Source organism: Hyla sarda, chromosome 9, assembly GCF_029499605.1.
Source record: "Hyla sarda isolate aHylSar1 chromosome 9, aHylSar1.hap1, whole genome shotgun sequence".
Classification (NCBI taxonomy): domain Eukaryota; kingdom Metazoa; phylum Chordata; class Amphibia; order Anura; family Hylidae; genus Hyla; species Hyla sarda.
In genome coordinates, this window is record NC_079197.1 from 177793912 (window position 1) to 177805037 (window position 11126).

Genomic DNA, 11126 nt, shown 5'->3' on the forward strand with positions numbered 1-11126 from the left:
AGGAAACAGAAATTTATAATAATGAAAAGCACAAATAAAAAAAAATATATATATATTTTGAACAAGATATTTATCCAGCCAAATACATTGAAACCTCTCTGAGAAGACCACCGCCCACCCAGACTGTTTTTTTCTGCAGCAAAAATACTATACAGCGGTGTTTTCCAACCTAGGTGCCTCCAGGTGTTACAAAACTACAACTCTCAGCATGTCCGGACAGCCACCATCAAGATCATAATACTGTCTGGCTGCAACCGCATCTTTGTCCTAGTTGAAGCACAGGTCAGGACAAAGTCCAGGAAGTGAGGGCCGGACTAGTACTCCTCTGTGCTCACTCCTGTCCTATCAGACTGCAGCACGAAAACAGAGAGGAGGGGGTTACAGAGCAGCCTGCAATGATTGGCTGAAGAGACCCAGCACAGCAGACTCAGGGAGGAAGATGAGTCATGCAGAGTGAGGACACACCCCCTCCACAGCAGAGAATAACAAACCATGTGAGCAACAGATATAAGGTATTTGTGAGAGAAATATAGGTGATAGACACATAACAATTATATGTACATGACCAGGATTAGGTACTGAGTAACATATAACTTTTTTTGTGGGATATGACAGGTACTCTTTAAAGGGTTCTCCTGGAATAGAAAACAGAGGTAATTTCTTTCAAAAGCAGCTCCACGTCTGTCCCCAGGTTGTGTGGGTTATTACAGCTTGGCATCATTAATTTCAATGGAACTGAGCTGCAGAACCACACCCAACCTGGAGACAGAGGAGGAGCAGTTTTTGAAAGAAATTAGTTCTGTTTTTCCATTCCTGTTTAACTCCTTTAAGGCGTTAACCATCTGGGGGAAATAATGTTACATTTCATTAGTTTGGGCCACTGTATCATGGACTTCAGATGACAACATAACTAACTGGTCTCCAGTCTCGGGTTCTGTGCTATGGTCATTGGTAGAATGGAATGAAGGGGGAAAGAAGGAGGCGCTGCAGCCCACATTGGATTCCACAATATAGCTGTAGTATAATAAAAATGTTATTGGTCCAATGACGCGTTTCGGGTATTAACCCTTCATCAGATTAGCCAAGTTATATTTTTTGGTTTATCTTCACTTGTTGCAATGTGGAGTGCCATCTCCGCCATCCCAAGGCGTGGCAGGAGTCTAGTGGAGCGATCATCTCTTACCCTCACTGTAAGGGTGATATTATTGCGTTCCAGGTGAGCAGCCTACGAAACTACTGCTTCTATCTGCATCTGTGTCTCAGTTATTGTACTTGGCGCACCCCACCCCCACCCCCACCCCACCCCCTTGGTCTTTTTCTTCTTTCTTCTAGTATTAGTAGAATGGATCTGCTAAAAAGACAATCTGGAAATTGGGGTCTGTACAGAATAAGTTGTTTAGCCAACATCTGGGAGCACATAGGATCTCAATGGCAGAGATCCACCTATATTGGACTGTATAGACAATTGGATCCATCTATGGTGCAGTGGCGTCGCTAAGAGGGGGTCACGGCCCCCCCACATCATGATGTGCCCCTCCATGTGCCCTGGTGGTCTTCTTAGCACAGGTGCCATAGAGGAAGCCTTCAGAGTCCATTGTGGAGCCTGGTTGATTGGTCCCAGTCCCAATTGGTCCCAGTTGGTTGGTCGCAGTCCCAGACCTGAACCAAAATTGGTGGAGGGAACCGAGTGGACTCTTGACTTCTCAGTCATTGACATGAACCTCCCAAAAGTCATGTCCAAGAAGAGCCGATTGTGTACGATGATCGGCTGAAGGTCGCCGGTCGTCGAAATGATCAGCTGAAGGTCGCCGGTCCTAGAAATGATCAGCTTAAGGTCGCCGGTCCTAGAAATGATCAGCTTAAGGTCGCCGGTCCTAGAAATGATCAGCTGAAGGTCGCCGGACCTAGAAATGATCCGCTGAAGGTCGCTGGTCCTAGAAATGATCAGCTGAAGGTCGCTGGTCCTAGAAATAATGAGCTGAAGGTCGCCGGTCCTAGAAATGATCAGCTGAAGGTCACCGGTCCTAGAAATGATCAGCTGAAGGTCACTGGTCCTAGAAATGATCAGCTGAAGGTCGCCGGTCCTAGAAATGATCAGCTGAAGGTCGCCGGTCCTAGAAATGATCAGCTGAAGGTCGCTGGTCCTAGAAATGATCAGCTGAAGGTCGCCTGTCCTAGAAATGATCAACTGAAGGTCACCGGTCCCAGAAGATCTTTCTTCACCTTTACCTAATAGATGATCAAACCTAATGTTCTGTCTGAAGACATCAGACCCCACAGAATCTTCCCTTGGAGCCTTCAGCTAAAACTACAACTCCCAGCATGGCTGGTCTGACTATTCTTTTGCCTGTCGTCCTGTACTTTGTTGTCCTCCTAGTTCTGACCTTGGCTTGCCTGACCTTGCTTGTCTGTTTGTATTCTTTGCTGTCTTCCCGGTTTAGTTCCCTGGCCCTTATAATGTCAAGCAGTGTTTCTTATTGAGTGTGCCTACAGGTGTGGCAAAACTTCAACTTCCAGCATGCCCGGACAGCCAACGGCTGTCCGGGCATGCTGGGAGTTGTAGTTTTGCAACAGCTGGAGGCACACTGGTTGGGAAATACTTCTTTGCCCCATAGCTAGGCCAATAATTAGGTAATTTCCCCTTTAAGAACATTACTAATAAGTGATCAAACCTAATGTTCTGTCTGAAGACATCAGACCCCACAGACTCTTCCCTCGCAGAACTCAATGCTTCGTCCTCCGGAAGTTTTCTCTGGTAAGGAAAGTCGCCACAAGTCGAAAGTTGGCAAAAGTCATTTGTTGAACTTTGCCTATACGATGTAGCGCAATTTATTCCGGAGAATGGCAGAACGTTCCGGCACATCGTGATGCTCATACACAGATCCCAATGTCTGATAACTTCTCCCTTTTTTTTTCGATAGAAAAATTTACCTCCACGCGTTTCATTGTTTTCCATACATCACGGGAATTCATTCCGAGGACAGGGAGAAATGATACAGTCAAAATTGAAGGCGCTCATCTCTGTTCTAGCAGAAACCTTATTTATTTTCCCCGGCAGTTCACAATATCGGAATGAAGTTATTCTTGGCGTTGGCCAATTGTGAAGCCGCAGCCGGAGAGGCGAGTCATCAAACACTCCGTCAAACTGGCCTCAATTGTCCCATTCTCCCGGGAGAAGCGCGCTCCGGGCCTCCGCTCAGATTAGATTGCTTCTGAAAAGAATTCCTCTCAGTAACTGGCGACTTTCTCTTTAGATCTTCCCCTGTCACCCTCTACGACAATGGACCTGTCAGGAGCGGGAAGCCATATTGTGGGCTGAGGCGGGACGAGACCCATTACTCATAATTATAGAGCACTTCACCCTAAAAAGAAAATCAAATCTCGGCCCCTGAGTCGTCTCCTCTTGGGATATCTTAGTACTTCTATGGTCAACAAGTGTTGGGCGAACAACCACTAATGGCGGCCATTACAGCACCTGGAGGGGGCATCACCCAGCTTTCTACCCTCCCTGAATTTCAATGTCAATCTGTATTGTTTTGTTACATTCTACTTGTGTGTCGGTTTTCATTGTCATTCATTCTGGTATTTTATTTATGAACCAGGAAGCACAGGAAGAACAAGTGCAATGAAGGTGCAATGTATTTGTCTGTAGACCAGTGTTTCTCAACAAGGGTGCCTCCAGCTGTTGCATAACTACAACTCCCAGCATGGCTGACCTGACTATTCTTTTGCCTGTTGTCCTGCACTTTGTAGTCCTCCTAGTTCTGACCTTGGCTTGCCTGACCCCACTGTTTGTATTCCTTGCTGTCTTCCTGGTTTTGTTCCCTGGCCCTTATCATGTATAGCAGTGTTTCTCATCCAGTGTGCCTCCAGCTGTTGCAAAGCTACAACTCCCAGCATGGCTGACCTGACTATTCTTTTGCCTGTTGTCCTGCACTTTGTAGTCCTCCTAGTTCTGACCTTGGCTTGCCTGACTCTGCTTGTTTGTCTGATTGTATCCCTTGCTGTCTTCCTGGTTTTTGTTCATTGGCGCCTTCTCTTTATATCTTCCCCCGTCACCCTCTACGACAATGGACCTGTCAGGAGCGGGAAGCCATTTTGTGGGCTAAGGCGGGACGAGACCCATTACTCTTCACCCTAAAAAAGAAAATCAAATCTCGGCCCCTGAGTCTTGAGATATATTATTATTTGTCTGGTCAACAAGCGTTGGCAAAAAAAAACAAAAACGCTAATGGCGGCCATTACAGCACCTGGAGGGGGCATCACCCAGCTTTCTATCCAACCTGAATCTGTATCGTTCTATATAGTTACATTCTACTTGTGTGTCAATTTTCACTGTCATTCTAGTATTTTACTCATGTGCAATGTATGTGTCTTTAGACCAGTGTTTCCCAATCAGTGTGCCTCCAGCTGTTGCTAAACTACAACTCCCAGCATGGCTGACCTGACTATTCTTTTGCCTGTTGTCCTGTACCTTGTAGTCCTCCTAGTTCTGACCTTGGCTTGCCTGACCCTGCTTGTTTGTCTGTTTGTATTTCTTGCTGTCTTCCTGATTTTGTTCCCTTATCATGTATAGCAGTGTTTCCCATTCAGTGTGCCTCCAGCTGTTACAAGATTACAATTCCCAGCATGGCTGACCTGACTATTCTTTTGCCTGTTATTCTGTACCTTGTAGTCATCCTAGTTCTGACCTTGGCTTGCCTGACCTCGCTTGTTTGTCTTCCTTGCTATCTTCCTGATTTGTTTTCCCTTTCCCTTTCATGTATAGCAATATTTCCCATCAGGTGTGCCTCCAGCTGTTGCAAAACTACAACTCCTGGCATGCCCGGACAGCCTGCGGCTGTCCGGGCATGCTAGAAGTTGCAGTTTTGCAACAGCTGGAGGCACACTGGTTGGGAAAACTGTTCTTTGCCTCATAATGGCAACAATTACTTGCATCCAGCTTGACAAGAACCTTGAGACCATCATGGACGGCAATTAGGTAATTTCCCCTTTAAGAACATAACTTTTGCCATGTCTGTTGCATTGTCCGATATCCCCGCTGTTTCATCTCGGCGTCAGTCGTGTTTCTTCTCGCATAAATTAACTCGCCGCCGTTTTGCCTACAGGTCTGTATGTAAAATACCAGGGACATTTGTACTTTAATGTCAGAATTTGTCGAGCATTAAACTTGTTGTTTTCTCATTACAAAACTCAATAAACGGAAACATTTAGTAAATTAAATGAAAAGGCAGCATTAAAGGAACAGAACACATATTAGGTTCCAGTGAACAGTCATAGTGTTGTGGTATTTTTACTGGGACTGGATTTTGGAATATTGAACATTAAAGGGGACCTCTCACCATGACAAAACTCTGACGGTATGTACTATATGTACTTACTTAACCTGTTCTCATTCTGTATTATATTCCAGAGCCGTACTCACTATTCTGCTGGTGAGGTCACTGTGTACATACATTACATTACTTATCCTGTACTGATCCTGAGTTATATCCTGTATTATACTCCAGAGCTGTACTCACTATTCTGCTGGTGAAGTCACTGTGTATATACATTACATTACTTATCCTGTACTGATCCTGAGTTATATTCTGTATTATACTCCAGAGCTGTACTCACTATTCTGCTGGTGAGGTCACTATGTACATACATTACATTACTTATCCTGTACTGATCCTGAGTTATATCCAGTATTATACTCCAGAGCTGTACTCACTATTCTGCTGGTGGGGTCACTGTGTACATACATTACTTTACTTATCCTGTACTGATCCTGAGTTATATCCTGTATTATACTCCAGAGCTGTACTCACTATTCTGCTGGTGAGATCACTGTGTACATACATTACATTACTTATCCTGCACTGATCCTGAGTTATATCCTGTATTATACCCCAGAGCTGTACTCACTATTCTGCTGGTGAGGTCACTGTGTACATACATTACATTACTTATCCTGCACTGATCCTGAGTTATATCCAGTATTATACTCCAGAGCTGTACTTACTATTCTGCTGGTGAGGTCACTGTGTACATACATTACATTACTTATCCTGCACTGATCCTGAGTTATATCCTGTAACTCTTTTTATTATAAAACTGAAAAACACACCTGATACAAAACATAAAACAAAAACAAGCTTAACCAGCTATAACAAAAATAAAATTACAAAAACAAACTCTGCCTAACCGGCCAGCCCAAACTTACTAAAATACACTTTTTTCTTCTTTTCCCCATACCAATACAACACACACACACAAACACGCATTCCAAAGAAAAAAAAAAAATGAACATAAAAATAGACCAACTTGGCTTATAAAAATATATAAACATAAAATTCAGCACGACTTGGCTATAAAAACAAAACAAAAGAAAAGGAACATAAAAGTAGCACAACTTGGCTATAACTGAAAAATTACCCTTACCCAGGGGATAAAAAAAAAATAAATAAAAATTGCTCAGCACAACTTGCTAAAAAAAACAACGCTCTGCCTCCCAGCCAGAGATCCACAGGTGAAAAAAGGGCAAGGAAAAGCAGCGCGGAGATGCGGCCGGAGAGAGGGCCCAAAGAGCCCAGCCCCACGCACCGCCCCCGCACGGCCAAAAGGCCCGCGAAGCACGCCCAGCACGGCAAGGAGCAGAGGACGGCCAGAGAGGACCCGCACGCGGCCCAGAAACCGGACCCAAAAAGAGCAAGCCACAACCGAAGAAAAGGACAACACCGCAGAAAAGCGAGACCGCGAAGCCGGAGGCGAGGAGAGCAGACACACCGGAGAGGAGCAGCCCCCCCAAGGAGGGAAAAAAAAATAAAAAATACACAAACATGTGTACATGCATACAAGCATACACACACACACATTATATATATATATATATATATATATATATATATACACACATATCCATACACATATGACACCGCTTTTTTTACTGGCCCGACTGCCACTATACAATATAAATCAATATAAATACAAAACACAATATATACAAAACACAATATATACAAAAACCACTGAAAATGTATACAAAAATATAATAAATGCACTACAGAAAACACCTACACTAAAACTGTCCCCTCACCCACACCACCCCTCCTGTACATGGGTCAGAGTCCATACCGTCCATACAGTTCTCAAAGTCCAGTCCTTAACTGACCCATGTCAGGTCCCCAAAACACCACAAAACCACCACCCACAAATACACCCTCCCCACCTAACACTCCTCCCAACCAACTTATATACAAACTTATACACTCTTATCCACAACCCCCTTTAGGCCCAAGTTTGGTTGCCTGTAAGCCCTTCATACCATGTCAACTGAAAACAAAACAAAAAGCTAATGTGCACATGCATCAGCCCACCACCAGGGAGAAGGATGGCAGACCTGATACATAAATCATTTTATACTCTTTCCCTAACTCCCCCTACAATTCTCCCTAATTCTATCCCTACAATAAATCTGACCCTGCCCTCACCCTATCTCTACCCCTATAACTGTCACGATCCCGGCTGGTAGGAGGTGGATCCTCTGTGCCAGAGAGGGATTGGCGAGGACCGTGCTAGTGGACCGGTTCTAAGTCACTACAGGTTTTCACCAGAGCCCGCCGCAAAGCGGGATGGTCTTGCTGCGGCGGTAGTGACCAGGTCGTATCCACTAGCAACGGCTCACCTCTCTGGCTGCTGAAGATAGGCGCGGTACAAGGGAGTAGACAGAAGCAAGGTCGGACGTAGCAGAAGGTCGGGGCAGGCAGCAAGGATCGTAGTCAGGGGCAACGGCAGGAGGTCTGGAACACGGGCTAGGAACAAACAAGGGAACGCTTTCACTAGGCACAAGGGCAACAAGATCCGGCAAGGGAGTGCAGGGGAAGTGAGGTATAAGTAAGGAGTGCACAGGTGGAAACTAATTAAGCTAATTGGGAAGATTGGGCCAGGCACCATCATTGGTGCACTGGCCCTTTAAATCGCAGAGACCCGGCGCGCGCGCGCCCTAGGGAGCGGGGCCGCGCGCGCCGGGACAGGACCGACGGAGAGCGAGTCAGGTACGGGGACCGGGGTGCGCATCGCGAGCGGGCGCCACCCGCATCGCGAATCGCATCCCGGCTGGAGGCGGGACCGCAGCGCACCCGGTCAGTGGATCTGACCGGGGCGCTGCAACAACGAGGATGAGGCGAGCGCTCCGGGGAGGAACGGGGACCCGGAGCGCTCGGCGTAACAGTACCCCCCCCTTGGGTCTCCCCCTCTTCTTGGGGCCAAAGAACCTGAGGAAAAAAAACTCAATTTTTCCGTGATGAGGTCCGATGCACATTAGGAGGGGTTCCGTGCGGTAACGCACGAGACAGTCCAATTTTTCATTGTAAACACAATTGATGTAGAGGGGTCTGGCGAGACTGGTCACAGGGACGTTGAACCTGTTGATAAGAGAGGCCAAAAAAAAATTTCCTGCAGATCCGGAATCCAAGAAGGCCATAGTAGAGAAGGTAGAGGCAGATATCCGCACAGGCACAGTAAGGCGTGGAGAAGCAGAGTTGACATCAAGAACTGTGTCACCTTTGTGCGGAGTCAGCGTACGTCTTTCCAGGCGGGGAGGACGGATAGGACAATCCTTCAGGAAGTGTTCGGTACCGGCATAGTACAGGCAAAGATTCTCCATGCGGCGTCGTGTCCTCTCTAGAGGTGTCAAGCGAGACCGGTCAACTTGCATAGCCTCCGCGGCGGGAAGCACAGGAACGGATTGCAGAGGACCAGAGGAGAGAGGAGCCGGGGAGAAAAAACGCCTCGTGCGAACAAAGTCCATATCCAGGCGGAGCTCCAGGCGCCATCCGGAAGAACGCATGTCAATGCGAGTGGCAAGATGAATGAGTTCATGTAGGTTAGCAGGAGTTTCTCGTGCGGCCAGAACATCTTTAATGTTGCTGGATAGGCCTTTTTTAAAGGTCGCGCAGAGAACCTCACTATTCCAGGACAACTCGGAAGCAAGAGCACGGAACTGAATGGCGTACTCGCCAACGGAAGAAACACCCTGGGACAGGTTCAGCAGGGCAGTCTCGGCAGAAGAAGCTCGGGCAGGCTCCTCGAAGACACCACGGACCTCAGCGAAGAAGGACTGGACTGTGGCTGTGGCAGGATCATTGCGGTCCCAGAGTGGTGTGGCCCCAGACAAGGCCTTTCCAGAAAGGAGACCACGGCAGAGTCTAGAGTCCTCATCAAATTTGTCCGGCAGGGACAAGCAGGGGTTAGGAGCGGCCGGTTGCTGCGGAGGAGTTGCAGGAGCCGGCGGAGGAGATGGTTGTTGCAGTTGCAGCTGCTGTGACAGTGACAGCAGCTGCTGTAACTGTGACTTCAGTTGCTGTGTCACGGTGGACAAGTATGCCAGCTGGTGATTTTGTTGGGTGATCATCGTGGAAATGTCGGCAAGACTTGACAGCGGCACCTCAGCGGAATCCATGGCCGGACGCTGCGGAGGAGTTGCAGGAGACGGCGGAGGAGATGGTTGTTGCAGTTGCAGCTGCTGTGTCAGTGACAGCAGCTGCTGTAACTGTGACTTCAGTTGCTGTTTCACGGAGGACAAGTATGCCAGCTGGTGATTTTGTTGGGTGATCATCGTGAAAATGTCGGCAAGACTTGACAGCGGCACCTCAGCGGAATCCATGGCCGGATCTACTGTCACGATCCCGGCTGGTAGGAGGTGGATCCTCTGTGCCAGAGAGGGATTGGCGAGGACCGTGCTAGTGGACCGGTTCTAAGTCACTACAGGTTTTCACCAGAGCCCGCCGCAAAGCGGGATGGTCTTGCTGCGGCGGTAGTGACCAGGTCGTATCCACTAGCAACGGCTCAACCTCTCTGACTGCTGAAGATAGGCGCGGTACAAGGGAGTAGACAAAGGCAAGGTCGGACGTAGCAGAAGGTCGGGGCAGGCAGCAAGGATCGTAGTCAGGGGCAACGGCAGGAGGTCTGGAACACGGGCTAGGAACAAACAAGGGAACGCTTTCACTAGGCACTAGGCACAAGGGCAACAAGATCCGGCAAGGGAGTGCAGGGGAAGTGAGGTATAAGTAAGGAGTGCACAGGTGGAAACTAATTAAGCTAATTGGGAAGATTGGGCCAGGCACCATCATTGGTGCACTGGCCCTTTAAATCGCAGAGACCCGGCGCGCGCGCGCCCTAGGGAGCGGGGCCGCGCGCGCCGGGACAGGACCGACGGAGAGCGAGTCAGGTACGGGGACCGGGGTGCGCATCGCGAGCGGGCGCCACCCGCATCGCGAATCGCATCCCGGCTGGAGGCGGGACCGCAGCGCACCCGGTCAGTGGATCTGACCGGGGCGCTGCAACAACGAGGATGAGGCGAGCGCTCCGGGGAGGAACGGGGACCCGGAGCGCTCGGCGTAACAATAACACTGCCCCTAACCAAAAATAAAAGGTACTCTACCCAAAAGGTTTAGTACCTAGGGCACATGAAATGAGAAACCTCTCCACAGGAGAGAAGCCCTACTGGTACCAAGACTGCCATACTCCAAAGACCTGATCTTCCCGAGGTCACCGGTGATGTTCCTACAGACCTCCACCTCGGAGAGGATTTTCCGCTGTGTAGATACTAAACACCGTGCGTTCCACGTGTAGTACCTAACCACTAAACTGACTAAGAATGAAGTGCCCCGATCTCGGCCACCCAGGTTCCTGAAAGCCCCATAAGCCCACTCCGGATAGGCAAGGCCGGCAAGTTGACTCCAGCCGATGGAAGCGCCCACCCTGTTGTAGACCCCTATGTTAAAGGGACAATGAAGCAGGAAGTGGTCCATGCCTTCCAGCGTGTCCCCGCACTCTTCTCGGGGACATCCCCGGTCATCAGAGCTCCTACACTTCAGGTTGTCCCTTACACATATAGCTTCCCCTGAAAGCAGCGCCAGGCCAAGTCCCAAAACTTCTGGGGGATCCTTTTCATGTTTAAAAGATACAACCCCACCCTCAGATCCCGACCTGGGCAGTCCCTAAGCACCAGAGGCTTCTGGAAGTGGGTCAACAGAACCGTTTGTCAAGGAACTGACTTGACTGGGTCCTGATCTCCCACACTCCCAGACCCCACCGACGTATCGCCTTCAGAGTCGGGGTAGCGTAAGCCGGAAGATATC